Genomic DNA, 16,564 nt, shown 5'->3' with positions numbered 1-16,564 from the left:
GAGATGCCTGTGCAGAATCTCAACCTATTTACCAAAGTTTGTTTTTTAATAATGATCAGTAAAGAAAATAGAAGCCAGCCAGTCTGTCCAATGGACTCAGCACGTTACAGTATTATAGTGATCTTGGACGAAATATAATGAATGAAAATCAGTCTGTGCATTCTATGTGTGATCAGTCTACAGATGAAATGGGTACTATGATCACTTTTATCAGTTTTTCTCATAATCACCAAACCTGCCCTAATCTTCCTCCTACATTTCTGATACCTCAAGGTAAGTTATCCATTCAACATTTCCATGTTGGTTATCTACTATGCATACAGTCCTATGCTAGGCATTTTGGGGCAAGGGTGAAAAAGGTAAAGTTTTGCTTCCACCCAGGAATTTGAAATCCATTTTGGGGATGAAAAACATTTATAAATTTAAATATATACTTTTAAATAGCACTTATCTACACTATACCAACACTACCTTATATCTTTAAGTGATATAAGATTATCGAGAAGGAAAGATCACTTTTATTTGAGAAAATCAGGGAAAGGATATATTTGATCTTAAGGAAGGAATGCAATTCTGAGAGGTGAAGAGTGAGAGGTAAAAAGGCAGAGAAAGAAATGTAAGAATTATGTTTGGAAAATAATCAATAGGCAGTGCATTCGAGTATGGACATCAAGAAGCTAATAGTGAAATGCCGCTAAGGAATACTGAGAGAGTGAAGTGCTTTGAGTACCAGAGGAGGCTTTCTTCCCTCCCTCCCTTATTTCCTCCATCCCTCCTTCCAAGAGAATTGGGAGTCAATCTAAGGTTTTTAGCAGGGGAGTAGCATGATAGAAGTGTCTATGAGAAAGTCAGTCCAGCAGTATTCCTTAGGATAGTCTAGAAATGGGAAAGACAGCACAGGGAGCCACAGTCCAGTAACAAAGTGATAAAGACCTGAACTAGGGTGATGGTGGTGAGTATGACAGCAACACATGTGAAAGATACCAGGAAATGATGAGAATCCACAAGACTTGCTGATGAACAGAGCATGGGGATAGTAGAGAAGGAGCAAAGGGCAAAGAAAGGACTCAATAATGGCTAGGATGTCAAGTCTCTGAAATTATAACAATGACTCAAGTCAATGATAGAAACAAGGGGAGAAACGAGAGACGCACTTCTCAAGTAAAGCTCTTGACTTCTCCTTAAGAAGAAGGAGGTATAACACTATAACAACAAGAGGAGAACAAGGACATCAGTTTGGAAAATGTCCACCAATAAATAGAAAATGATGATGAAGAACTAACAGAGGTCAGGATTGGAGGTATAGATTTGTGACACATCAACACAGAGATGATCATTCAAGTTACATTACATCAGACAAGAAATAGCTAAACAGTAATACCTGTATATAAAGGGTTTGAGGAGAAAGAGAAAGGGGAGTCAAAAGTTCATGGTCAAAACTCAGTGATGAAAGAGGTGTAACAGAATAATGAACGGAGGTAGTGAGTAGAGCATCAGTTAGGTGCGTGGATGCCGAAGTCAACAAAAAGTGGTTTCAAGCCCGAGCCCCAACAGTGGGCCTTAATTAACTTTTCTAAGGTTCACTTTCTTATCTCCAAAAATGAGATAGTAATACCTACCTCTCGGAGCATTTATGACCTACTGATGTGTTACATAGTTGTTTACTTGCTTGTATATTTGTTCACTTAATGTCTCCCCACTGGAATTTAAGCTCCATTGTCTAGCCTCAACTGTTTTCAGCTCTTTAGAAAATGAGCTATTAATTAGATGCTTCTTTGCTATATCTATCAGCTGTGAGCCCCAGATGCCAGTTCTGGGACCACAGGAAAAATCCCACTCAAACTCTTGCTGCACAAAGTTTTTATTTAGCACAGGGCCTTGCACAGAATAATTAATAGTAACATAATAGCTAATATCACCCCTTTTGTGAAGAGAATAAAATTTCAAAAAGGAGGGAGAGGTCAATGATGTCAAGACGTCGTTAAGATTTGTGAATTATGTTACGACTTTTAAGTACAGTATCCATAGCCTTATGACAAACGGAACATTCAGCAGAATTAACTGGTTATCTCCTTTCATTCCTTCTTTCTCTCCTGTTATTTCTCTTTACCCATCTACCCCTACTCCCCTCCCTCCCTTCCTTCCCACCAACAGGTATTTATTGAACACTCATTTATAAGTCAGACACTGCTTTAGATTCTGGGTATGCAGCAGTGAAGAGACAAAACCCTTGCCCTTATTAGGAGCGTAGATTTAAATTGGGGGAGTGAGACATTAACCATGAAAGTAAAAACATATGTTAGACAGTGCTCAGTGATAGGGGGAAAAGAAGGCAGAGGGGGGGATGGAGAGAGTCTGTGTGGGGATATATTTCATTTTTAGGTAGGGTAAACACCTAAAGGGCGTGAGAGAAAATGTCATGCAGATACTGGAAACAGAGGGAACTCCACACAGAGGAACCAGCAAGTGCACAGGCGCTAATGTTAGTGGGTGCCAGGGTGGCAAGTGAAGACAGAGCAATGGTGACAGCAGTGGGCAATGATGTCAGAAGGTTAAGCTGGGAGAAACAGAATGGCAAGGTGCTGATTGTAGGGCTAATATGGGTTTAGATTTTTACTCTGAGATGGGAAGCCGTTAGGGAATTCTGAATTTAAGGGTGGCATGATCTGACCTTCATTTTAGACAGATCTCTCTGGTTGCTATGTCGAGAAAAGAATGTAAAGGGGTATAGCAAGAATGAGATAAGGAAGAAAAATCATAACTAACAACACACATAAGAGATGATGGTGACTTGACCAGGACCGAAGCTGTAAAAGTTGGTGAGGAGTTATCAGACTCTAGAGGATTTGCCGATGCATTGAACGTGGGGTATGAAAGCAAGGGAGGAGTCAAGGATGGCAGGCAACATTTTTGCCTTTTTTTCCCAACTGGAAAAAAGGACTGCCGTTTGCTGAGCCATGGATGACTGCCGGAGAAGCATGTTGGAGAGCAGGTGCTAGGTTTGGATATGTTATGTTTGACACACGTGTTACATATGTGAGAAGATGTGGAGGGGGCGACAGCTGGATAAATGAGTTTGGAGTTGAGAGGAGAGGTCTTGGCTGAGGCTATACACTTGAGAGTCATCAATGTATTTATTTTATTAGAGGTAAGGATGAATAATCATTCACTCATTCAACCACCATGGAGTATCTGCTCTATGCTACTGAAACAACCAGCAAAATTCACAAATTCTTCCATTGGGAAGTACAAAACAGATGATACTCATTTCATCATTCACTCAATAAATATTCACCTAAGCACTATGCTAGTTAAGCTCAGGGGTGTAGAGACAGAAAAAGCTGGGTGTGAATCCTAGTTCTGCATTTACTGTATGGCCTCGGGTAATACAAGTTAAAAAAGTCTAAGCTTTTTATGTGTATTCATTTATTCAATCCATGTACCGATGATGTAGATATTACTACCCCTATATTACAGAAGAGAAAATAAACTTAGGATAAGTTTAGTGTAATCACTAAAAGAGGGGGCTCTAGAGTCTGGATTCAGAGGGGCTGGCTGAACAGTTTCAACTCTGCAAATTCCTAGCAGAAATTCCTTGACTTCTCTGGGCCTCAGTTTCCCAACAATGAAATGACAGCAGCAGGATCTGCGCCCTAGTGCTGTTCAGAGGATAAAGGTGCAGTGATACACAGATCGAGTACCTAGGACAGTACCTAGCACATAATAGGAACTCAGTACTAATTTTATCAGCCCATTCTTTGTCTCATTTAGAGATGTAAAAATTAAAAAAAAAAAAGATGTTCTTGAAGAGCAAGCAATAACAATGACCTGCGACTTTTTCCTTCAATGTTCTGAGACATGTTATTTGAGTGTTTAGGTGACGTTCAGGCAGTGGGTTAAAGATGAGGAAGAGGACTGCCTTAAGTTGAGGCGTACAGGTAAGAATAGAATTTCTCAGAGGCACCATTAAATATCTTGTAATGAAAATCAGGGAATCACCAAATGGTTCCTAGGTCAGTACTTAGGCAGTGGAGCTGGTGATTTAACTAGTTTAGGTATCTCAGTGTATCTTGCCCTGAACGTATTTATTATCTGGGCTCTTAAGTAAGGTGAATTGTAAGTACTGGGATCACTAGATAAAAGTAATAACTCAACAATGAATTATGCTATAGTTTCTAGGCAACAGGAGAATGAATAGGACATAAGCTACAAAACCCACATACCTGAAGAGACTTCGGTGTCTTATTTACTGAGCGTAAGGCTTTAATTAAGTTATAGCCTTCTTGTGCTGGCAATTGTGTCTGTCCTCATTCTAGTATGCCCTCCGTAAGCTACCAGATCTTACCCTGCACAACAAAAGTGCCACTCACTGAAACAGTTATAACAGGAAAGGAAAGCAAGTTGATAGGATTTAAAGTGTTACAGGCCACTGAATCAGTGACTACTTGGTGAGGGCACGTAGAGAAATGTCATTCTCAACACCGCTAGTGCTGGGAAGCCATTGGTAAGGAAACAGTTATGAAACATGAAGGTTATTCATAAGGATTTTTAAAAAGCTTTTGATTTCCTTAAGAAACCTGATTCAGAAAATAGGGATCTTCCATTAGTGATCTTCAATTATTTTCCTTGCAGATTTACTTCCCAGTGGTACATTTTTTTTAAAGAGGTTCTTACCACTTTGTATCTGCTATCCCCTTATCTGCTCACCGGTGCCATAAACTTTTTGAGATACAAACAGAAACAGAAGATGGCGAGGAACTGGCAGTCCCCTACACTCTGGGGACTAACAAATACTACCAACTTTTACTCTGAAACATTTTTCTCAGCATTTCAAAAACCTGATTTATTTTTGATAATTAGATGCTAATTCAGACAAACATAAAATTAGGTGTTTGAATTAGAGGCTAGTTCAAACAAACATAAAAATCGAGTGAGTGGCTGTACCAACAAGGTGCTAGCAAAAATTAGTGGCGGAGATTATGATTTGGAGAATTCTTCGGAATCAGACAAGAACAGAAGAATAAATCATTTAGAGAATTAGCTGTGTACCAGGCTTCATTAGGTCTAATTATCCCCCAAATATGCTCAGCAAAATGCACTTGGGTCAGCTGGGACCGACACACAATAAGGGTGGGCAAGTTATAAACTCCTCAAAGCGCAGAAAGAGTTCATAAAACAACTGCCTGCGCATTTAGATTCATGTGATAACACCTCTTATTGCATAAGCCACCAGATGAAGCAGATGGGATGTTTCTTTTGTAAAAAACACTGGACTTTCTTATTCTCCATTCAAGACACAAACCACGGGAAAGCCAAATCTGAGGCAGGCTCTCCGTGTGTCTTACTGCCTAGATAACACAGCAATAGTAAAGAATATATTAATGAAATACTCTCATATAGGGAAAAAAAAACCCGTGGCAAATAAAAACATGAGCTTACACTTAGAGAAGTTTAAGGCTTTAAAATAACACATCACACAAAAAGTTTTTTCTTTTTTTACAACTCACAGTACGTTTTATCGAAATAATTAATATTGGTTACCTTTTACTACTTAATTTTCTGAGTATGTTTTTCCAGTAATATATTCATTACTTAAGGAATGTTTCTTTAACTGTACCAATTCACTCTGGGTTACTGTATCTATTTAGATTTAGGCATTGCTTTTGAAGAAAATAATGGGAGTCGGCCCTGATTGGTGAAACTACTTTAGCTTAATAAAATTATTTTTACACTGACATTAACTTATTAAATATATCACTCTTAAAAGGCATTTGCCTCTCTTTATATTCAGTTATTTAGTAACTATTAGTATCAAAAATGATTCCCAAAATATTGGTGGATCAATATGAAAATTATTCCAGTAACATTGTAACACTCTATGAACACATTTACATTAAAAATTTATTAGTTTTTCTCTGCATTGTTCAGGCATATGGGAAACTTATAGATTCCATTTGCAGACAAAAAGTGGTTGGCAAGGAAAAGTTGATAAATACTTCAAAATATATAAAGTACACTTTATACCAAATGGGGCTTATTTGTTACATATTTTGATAAAGCCATGAAAAACTAGGATTAGGATTTCAAATGTTTAGCAAAAAATTCCACAAAGGTTCTGGAATATTTAGTGAATTTAATCTATCCATATATCTTAAGTGGATTAGCCTCTTTATATACCTAGCTGAACAAAAATAGATTCATTATACTAAAATTTGACTTTGCTATGAACATTCTATATGCAGCCTATAATAACTTTTAAGAAGGAACTGTTATGCCTGTTAATTCTTATTCTAAATAATAATATACAACTTGACCATGATAAGTCAAGTCATGGAAAAACAGCTAAAAATGGTAAGATAAAATGAGTTGGATAAATAAAAAAGTCATGTGTTCAGGACTCCATCATATGTTTAAACAAATGTGATATTTGGTGACATCCAGCTGAACGTTTGTCAATAGGGTTATGGAGGTACTCCATAAAGTGAATATGACCATGTTTCACTTAACAGAGGCCTCTCCACTCTACATTCACCAATCTACTCTGGGGGTAATAAATTTAGGCAACACACTTGAAGAAAATGATGTATGAGAATGGGTCTTAAATGGTGAAGTGACTTAAAATATGCTATTGGTGTAATGGCTGAAGGCGAGAGCATATTCAATTTGATATCTTAAATGCTGAATTTAAAGGACTTTTTTTTTTGTATACATTTCTTTTAATTTTTTTTTTCTTGAGAGAAAGAGAGAGAGAGAGAGAGCAAGCTGGGGAGGGCAGAGAGAGAGGGAGAAAGAAGTGCCAAGCAGGCTCCGAGCTGTCAGCAGAAAGCCCAACACATGGGTCTAACTCATGAATTGTGAGATCATGTCCTGAGCTGAAACCAAGAGTGGGACGCTTAACTGACTGAGCCACACAGGCACCCCTAAATGACTTACTTCCGTTAAAGGAATAAGAGAAGACACCAAAAGGTGATAGATTTAAGGAGAAAAGATTTTGGTTCAGTATTAAGAAGAGCTTTCTGGGGCACTTGGCTGGCTCAGTCCGAAGAGCATGTGAGTCTTGATCTCGGGGTCGTGAATTCAAGCCTCACACTGGGTGTAGAGATTACTTAAATAAAACTTAAAAAAGAAGAAGAAGAAGAAGAAGAAGAAAGAACTAACAATTAGAACTGCCTGTAAGTGTATATCTGAGTAGGTAATGGATTTCTCATTAGTGGAGGTAAAGGTACAGGATGACTATTCCTTAGTAATGTTGTAGAGAAAACTCAGGCAGTTCGTGACGAGGGTTACATTATGTTCTCCTCTAAAGTTCTGGTACAAAATATATGGCTCTTGGAGTAGAATTAGTTTCTTCCTCCCAGCACGAATTGCATGATATAGCTTATAAAATGGTCACTGTAAATTCTACCTAATTTTTATACGTAGCGAAATACAACTTACTAATAAGCATTAGTACCGGTTAGTAATTATAAATAGAATTCTATAATTAAAACATATAAAGATGGAACATTTACAACATGAACAGACGTATCATTGATAAAAATCCCTATACTGTAGTATCTGTACCAAATAAAAATTTGGTAAGGAATGAAAACAATCGGCATTCCAACAGCTTTCATTGAAACAACTGTATGTAAGTGCATGATAAAAGGGAGTTTTCAACGTGTCTTAAACTGAAAGATGTACAACACTGCGGCTTGTATAACCCACTGATGTCACAGAGTAAAATTATAGGTATAAAAAAAGTATATGGATATTTTATTCAAGTTAACTGCTGAATTGTTTCTCTTCATCATTTTCATAAAGGTGTATCCCATTAATTTAACTTTTATAATGAAACTAGTTCTTTAGGTGAACTAGTACAATTTGATGTTCATTAAACAGTACGTGTGATACTAAATAGTTTCTCCCTATGTAATAGATGAACACATCATTGTCGTAAAATAAAAACTTATAAAAAGTGCCTCACTATTTACTCAATTAAAGCCCTCCTAAAAAGAACTTACTCTTTAAAACTCATCAAACTATCATATTCGTAATGTAAATGCAAGCCTCGTAGTTTATTTTCAGAATAACATCTATCCTAGTAGCAGTTGCCGAAAATTATCTCTGGGTACAGACAGGACATACACGCACGCCCCATGCCACCATGCAAACGTATATGCCTCTGCGATACACAAGTCTAGACGCTGCAGTGCTAAAAGCAGCTGCAGGCAGACAAACCTCGTTCTGTAATTACTTATGCGACCCTCGGTAACACACTTAACCTTTCTAAACCTCAGTCTCTCCCTGTAAATGGGAACTAATATTTGTTGTGAAGATTAAATGTGATCAAATACTCATGAAGTCTTGGTCCCCGTTCCATATCACCCGTTTCTCTCAAGTCATAGAAGTATTTTAAGTTTCAAGTGAATTAATGCCTATAAAAGTCTTTTGTAAATCTAAAAGAACGTTGCAATTGTATTATCTCATTTAACAGACAATTTAACCCCCCGCATTACATCATGGTTAACAGCGTTCATTACTGTTTTGAAAAATCCATGTAGGTGTATGTATCAAAATATGACAACAAGTTTCTATACAACAAATTAGAAACCTAAAACAGAAGCTCAAGTTTGGAAATAGGGAAAACAATCGTTAACAATAATTATTCTCTAAATCATTTTGGAACAATCCACAGAGTTTTAGGGAAATGATATAAAAATTTATCCAGAACAGACTGGGTCTATACACCCGGCAGGAGTACAGACGTTTTACCACTCAGGTGAAGATAAGGAGAGAATACATTTTTTCTCTCAAAATTCCATCAGCCTATTTTGTAGCCTAAACAATACTGATAATTCTCTCAGTAATTCACCCTACCTGAGTTATATGTGGAGTTCAAATATACACTCTCATGCTGCTGTAAAGTATATTTTACCTAGAGTTTCTCATTTAAGAATATTACGGCCTTCACGGATAAAGCCATGTAAACTATACAAAAATTGGAAGAATTTTTAAAAAGTGAGTCTGCGATTTGATCTTGTCCTGATTTTTGTTTTTTAAAGATACAGATATTGAAAATCACAGCTGATAATTTCATTCTGACATGAGTTTAAAAGGTTAAGTTACTATCTGAAGAAAGGTAATCTGGTCGCCTTTCACAGCAGCCTGCAAGCTTTGCAATCTGCATAGAGAGGGGCATTTGTCATCATTAGCTGAGCTGTGACAGCTGGCACCCAGGGTGTCCCAGAATCAAGAAGTGGCAGAGAGACTCTTGGTTTAGGTTGCCATTAAGTGTAGGAGGTTTCTTGAGGATCAAGTATATTTTATAAAAAGCTTTGTGATGTAACTAACAGCAGTGAACATATTTGAATTTTCCGTAACATGGATAATACGATGATAGCACATAGTTAGCAGGTTGCCTCTAGACAACAAGATGCCGGATTGCCGTATGAATAAACATCCACTGCCTGCCACTTAGAGAGCGAGAATTGTCTGCAGTACCCAAATAGCTCTGGCACACTGTTTCTCTCAAGGTTGGATCGGGGTGATCAACGATTAAGTATACTCAAGGCAACAGAATGAAGATGGAGAGAATAATTCTCAGTGATATTTTAAATTTGGTTGTAAACAGTTCATAACGTCTCAGGAGTGAGCTCGACTACACACCCATTACAGTACCCATCCTTTCGAGAACATGAATACAAAAATTAAAATCATTCACACAGATGCAATCCTCCAACCGTCCGAGGTGTATACAATCGGTAATAAGTATTTACAAATAATCCTCGGCCAAAGTTTAAAATCAGAATCTTCTTACCAATTGAAGGTTACTAATTGTGGGCCCGAAACAGTTGTGGTTCATATGGCCAGAAAAGAATTTCTAAAACTAACATTTTATGAATGTTTGTCTTGTTCGTGCAAAACTGTATAAAGCAAAAGAAAGTTTAAGTTAAAAAATAGGTTGATCAGGTCTTTGAAAAATAAGTATGCTACAACCCCTTTAAAAAATCATCAATGTTTGCAAACATAATCAATAACACTAGGTTTTATATTATTATGTAAACTAGTTTTCCACAAATAAAACTAATTTTTGTGTTAATGTAAAATCTATGCAAATACATGCAGTCATTTATCAGGAAAGCTGACAAGCATTCCATATTGGAGGGGAAATGAAACTGCCTCAAGAATAGAGGCAATTAATTATTTCTGTATTTTTTCTTCTTCTGTCTTGAGGCACAAAAGTTATCCATCCAGTTAAAATAGCAAATGAAATAAAGAGATTTTTTTTTTATTTAAACACATATGGCTTTTGCCTGCAATACTGATCACCACAAGGTCTACAGATGCCCGTGGCTAAATTGTACACTGGCAGATGTACACAGGGGAAAACTGTGCTAATGCAGCGTGGAGAGCAAAACAAATGAAGAACTGAATTTGCTAGTAAAAGAAAAAAAAGCACAACAAAAAGCAAAACCCCAAAACCAGAAAAAAAAACCCCTAAAATTCCCCCCCCCAGAGAGTTATGCAATTTGCTTATCAAATACAGGTTCAGGTTGCACAAAAAATTTAACCATTGTCTTTGCAAGAAAGCAGAAAACAATTTTAAATATATGAAAGTGTTTTTATGGATACACACACATATTAGGTATGTGAGTGATGGAGCTAAGTATATTTGTATTTACATGGACAGAATGGCTAGCAATGTTTAAACTTCTCATTCACAATTAAAATCTTATGATATTCAAAACTGCCACAGTGTATGTGTCTGGATAAATACTGTTAGAACTTCCAGTTATTATTATTTTAAAAGTCTATTTAGCCTCAGTCTCTTAAGGTATTATTGAAAACTGTATAGGTTATCATGGAATAAACTTGCAGTGTGATATTACATCCTGGTGGCAAGAATCCTATATTTAGTAGCTGTTTCCTTTTAACAGGTTAAAACAAATGTATACAGGCCAATTCAATCTTTTATTATCTGAAATACCGGGGATGTCTGTGTGTGTGTGTGTGTGTGTGTGTGTGTACACACAGCCTGCATGCACAGGCTATTTTGCAAACCATAAAAAGAGTATACTTTCTAAAAATGGCTTAAGATTATTAAGAAAGCAATAACTTCTTTCTTAATAGGGCTGTAAGCATGCATAACATTAAAATTTGTATTGTAATTGCCAAATAAAAATATAAAACAAAAAGCATTTAAATAATTTTATATCTTGGGGAAAGAAACAGAAGACTAGTTGTACTATTCCCAAGTTGTAAAAAGGCAAAATACTTCAAAGAGCATCGTTGTCAATGAACATGTCTGCTCTCCTATAATTTAAGAATTCTTTGCTTGGAGTCTTTATAGCCATCTAAATTTCAATGACAATGTATATTTATATAAAATTAGGATTAGAGGTATATGTTTCAAGAATGTATATATATTAATTAATATTAGCTCTAACAAACTCCTTGGCCTTGTCCCCCACCACTCAAAGGGAGGATTAATTTACCGAAATATAACGTACAATGTAATTTAAATGCCGAGAGATTTATTTCCCCAGTGACATAAAGCTGGTGACATTACCAATATGCCTCAGATGTTGCTAACTTACATAAGGAATCCCTGTTTCTCAATACATACTTTGACGTGCAAACTATAAGCTATATTCATAAGTCTAATACGTACATTCATACCAACGTAACAAATCTTAGCAGTTCCTTTGAAAAATGAATCTTTTACCAGGCGTAAAGGTGATATATATTAAATTCAAACAACCCTCAGGTAAAACAAAAATTGTAAGCCTATTGCTTATCTCTCTGAAGTATCATTTCATACTCTGCCTCTACGTCAGTGTGATCTGATTAAAACTGGCCTTAAATTAGAAACATGATAAAAATAAATAAATTCTAGAGGAATAAAAATAGATTTACAATCTAAAGATTTTTTGAGAGAAAAGTAAAACACCCAGATACTTATAAATGAATCATAGAATTTATGAATGAAAAAATAAAATAGGGGCATGAGGAAACTTGTGGCAATGGAAATATTCTGTTGGTGCCAGCATGATACGACTGTATATATTTGTTAAAATTCACAGAATGGCACATTCATGGGGAAAAACCATAGAAAAGGATAGTTCTGTACACAAAATACACATCAGTAAACCTGCCTTCAATAATAAAAAAATAGAGTTCACATAAAAATCAAATAAAACTATACTTTCTACTTCATTGGTTTCAAATTTTCTTATTAGAAAGACTATGTCTTACAAACTCTGTGCTCTTCATGCTTTTGATTTGATCTGGATGTGTAGACAATAGGAATAAACATGTAGACCAGAAAGTATTAACTACTTATGAATACTTCTGACTTGATATTTTTGACAAACATAGAAAATTGGGCTTTTTAGAAATAATACATACTTGTATACTAAAATGTGTATTATTAGAAGAGTGAAAATAATCACACATAGGTGGAAATGAAATCATTCTTTAGGTGGTGTATTCTCGGATGTTCGTAATCTCTACGTGTAAAAAAAAAACGATAAAGAAAATTCCTATTCATAAACTCATTTCCTTCATTTCCTATAAAGCACTTATTTATTACATAAAAATATATATATGTTAAGAAATAATAGTTTTTTTTATTCAATGTAATTAGTCTCTTAAATTATTACTCCTGTTGCTAATCATTAAAAAAATAATAAATCCTGGTTTAGAGGAATTGCTTCGTTCATGAAAAAGTAAGCTCCAAAACGGTAAATTAGATCTAGAAAAGGTTATTTTAGACATGCAATCACTGAATGTTGATTATCTATATACCATACTCTAGCCTCAAGGTCATGTTGAATATTTCCAGTGGCTTAATCACATACAGTATGGGACAGTAATGAGAGCTATGCAGTCCTGGATGACCCACTACAGATGTACAGATTAAGACACTAATCACATTTGATTCCATTGTTTTCTCTAAGTGCAATAAAACGCAAATGTGCTAAGAGTACCAAGGTTGTGGTCATATACACAAATGTCAGTAAATCCACGTGAATTATGGGTTAAGGAATACCTAGTTCTCATATATTCATAAAGAAAAGAATCATGTGAGTCCATTTATCTTGCCAGAATATTCCTATAATATCCAAAGGAAAAATAGAGGCTGAAATCTCACAAAATGAATTCGAATTTTCTAGATTATAAAGATTAACAGTGACTTTCTGAAGGGTCTATGAGAACTGGAACATTGTAGTCAACACTTCCTACATAACACTCAATAAATAAATGATTGACCCCAATATCCTTAAATTTCTGGAAAGAGTAAAGAGATCACATTCTATTTTGAGCAATAAGAATATCTTCTGGTTGATAACCCTCCACCCTCCCCAAATTTTTCAGTTCATAGATGCAACTTAAAACATCCTACACCAATATGTACACATTCAGATGAAGTGAGGAAATAGACAACTGTCTGAATAACCCAGTCCTTCCATTTTCTTTTTTCTGCCCAGAGAAAGGCTTTGGTTGGAATTACCCAGAATGACTGCAAACCCGCAAATCTAGTAGGTACACTTCTAACTTCCATCTTTAATCTCAAAGTTACTTTCTTTTCAACATTTATTAGCACCAATAGCAAGTTTACTAAGCAACACTGTACGGAAGAAAAGTACGCCCCACAACAAATGTTGACTATCTGATGTGTACTAGGGGGATGAGGAAAAGTGAGGCCATAGCCTTGATCATTCAAGTGAAGAATTAAGGAAATAATTTTTTTAAAAAGCTTCAATTATCAGGATGCTCTCTGGTTGAAGAAATAAAATAGGGTCTAGATTGTGCCAACAGTGACCTCAATTCTCGGCTTCACCGTTTCATAAACCTGATACTAAAATATGAAATAATTGTTTTAAGAAATCATGGAAACTTTTGAAGCTCTCAAGCTATTTTGTTTCAAGTGTTCTTATACGAGGAGTCACAACAAGAAGAAAGGTATAGATGCCATCAAATTAGATTACCAGAAGAACTGCCTCTATTTTACTTTATTTAATGTGACACATAGAGAAAACCCTGCACAAATATCTGTCTTTAATTTCTCTAGTGTAAAAAAAGAAATATATTGTGTCTGGCAGAATGAAACAGATGAAATAGCCTGGGTGCATTTAAAAAACGAAGTGGGGGGAGGTAGAAATCAGATGCGTACAATGAGCCTTCAAAGCCACTCCAGCAGTAGGGATAAATAATTTAATAAACTCAACTTCATATTCTTTTTATCTCCCCAGTGTAATAAGCACATATTAAAAAAATAAAACTTTAAGTTCATGAATACTTGCGAATAGAATAGCAGCCAGCAGATATAAAAAACACAAAACAATATCTATGTGAGCATTTAACATGTATATGTATATTCTCTAACAGACACATTTTTCCAGATGAAAGGTCACAATTGCTTAAATTCATGAACATGTAATTCAAATTTAAATTAGCTTTTTTAAACACAGAAGCCTTGCATTCCTGCATTTCTGCATTTCTCAAGGTAATAGTTTTTCTTTAAACCTAATAAGGTGACTATTTACACATTACATTGTGTATCCCATACAAATTAAGTAGGATTACAGAAGGGGGAATAAGTTACTTAGGAAACAGGACCTCAGGAAAAATTATTTTGCCATCGTTATTTTGAATGTTTTGAAACGTTAAGGACCATAATATTTAATTGTTTTGTATTCATTAATACCACTAAAATTTATGATAATGGTGTGTTGGTGACTTTTTTGGATTCTTCTCCTAAATGATACACTTTAAGTCAAGGCTGCCTAGTAACCTAAGTAAATGAAATGAAAAAGTCAAGCCAGTTAGACCTTAAAATCCCAAATATCATTCAAATGTAAGCATCTCAAACTATCATTAAATCATGAGATTCTTGGCTTTTTTTCCTTTTTCCTTCAATTAGGTCAGTTTTCTTCATTTATCATTCTATTATTAGCTCACGTCAAAGATGACTGCGTAGCAAAGCACTGAAAACAATTCAGCATTTATATCCTAAAGCATTGGACACGCACAAGCTTTTACTCTAGTACTAACTACTAAGATTATATTTATAGTAAAAAAAAAAATAATACAAGACTGAAATCATTAGAGTTGTTTTATAACTTCTCATATAAGTAAATAAATTGATTTCAAGCCATCCCCAGGTAGTAAATAATCATTTGAAATAACTAGTTCAATAGGTCAAGTGATATTTCACAAAAAAAATCTTATAAAATAACGAAGTTGCTCCCACAAAACTACCTCCAAAAACGCGGCTGAATTACATAAATGTATACTATATATTGTAAATTCTTCTCCATAGGTCATTTCCTTAAAACAAAACAAAAAAAAAAAAATTAAGGGGTAGAAAACACACTCCTCGGATAGTTTAATTTTCCCTTCAACAATGAGAGGTGTCTAAGATCACTTGAAAGGATTCAGCTACAGAAGGCAATTCATTTCACGTGTTCAGTGTGATAGAAAATCACTGTGTTGCAGCAACAAGCGGTACTTGCGCTCGAGTATTATTCTAGGGCGCCCAGTTCACCTACAGTGATAACAGCGGGTGGGTGAATCCTGTGTTATGTAAATCACTGTCAGCTCCCAGCGTGAAGGGTGCTGGGGGAAGCAGCTCGGAAAACACAGTCCCGGCGTCCTTGGAACTGAATGACTTCACTTGCCTGGAACATTCTAGGACTAACGACTTTCTCAGTCCTTTTCTCACCATCCATTTTTCTTCTTCAAAGTGCAAATCGTTAGTGAAAAGGCCCCGGTTACACCAATTAGTTTGCACAAAGTGCTTCGGTGTTTAGCTTCGCTTTAACCCAATTAAGCCGCACAGCGAGCCCCGAAGATGCGCCACCTGCGCGCTTGGCTCCAGCGAGGCCGGCCGGGCGCCCCTCGCGTCCCTCGCGTTAGACCCACCCGGACCGCCGCGCCACGGTCCCCCCACACGGCCCCTGGGCCTCCGCGTCCCAGGCCGCACGTCCTCGGCGGCCGGGGTACTTGCAGGTGGCCCAGCAAATCGAGGGACGAGGTCCTGGCCGAGCAACTCTGGTCCGCACCCAAGGGACAGAGCGCTGGGCGCAGGGGCCCGCGGCCGCCGACGAGAAAGCGCGGGGCTAGGCTGCGGGCGCACGTGGGCCCGGGCGACGGCGGGGCTGAGGGATGCGCGGGCAGAGGCCGTGGCCTGGAGCGGACGGGGAGAAGCCGAGGACACCGAGTAAGGCTTAGAATAACGCGCACGCAGGAAAAAACCAAACAAACAAACAAAAACCCCACGGAACAGAGAGAGGAAAGGAGGCTGGCTTGGAAGTGCGGAGCAGCGGGAGAGAGGGGACAGACGCTGGGTGAGGGCCAGAGGCGGCTTTTCCCCTGAGACCAAGGCGCATCTTCGCCTTCTTGGCCTCGGGTTCTGCGGTTCGGATTTGCCTCTTCTTCCTCTTCCAACTGCCAAAAGGTAGCAGTGCGTTCACCCGCAGAGCCTGCAAAGTGGGGAGGGGCTGTTCGCATGTTCCCAGTCCCTGCTCCCCAGGGAATGGAAGGTTCCTGGGGAATAGAGTAGATGGATGCCATGAGC

The 16,564-nt window shown here is 37.1% G+C and overlaps 1 protein-coding gene across 11 annotated transcripts in view; it reads right to left on the bottom strand.

Annotated features, from left to right (window-relative positions):
- The window catches only part of NBEA (neurobeachin), a 685,885-nt gene that overhangs the window by 184,300 nt on the left and 485,021 nt on the right, over window positions 1–16,564 (bottom strand). The gene's annotated exons all lie outside the window — the stretch shown is intronic.

Source organism: Prionailurus bengalensis, chromosome A1 (genome assembly GCF_016509475.1).
Source record: "Prionailurus bengalensis isolate Pbe53 chromosome A1, Fcat_Pben_1.1_paternal_pri, whole genome shotgun sequence".
Classification (NCBI taxonomy): domain Eukaryota; kingdom Metazoa; phylum Chordata; class Mammalia; order Carnivora; family Felidae; genus Prionailurus; species Prionailurus bengalensis.
Note: the sequence above shows the minus strand (reverse complement) of the source record. Positions and strands in the feature narration are given on the sequence as shown.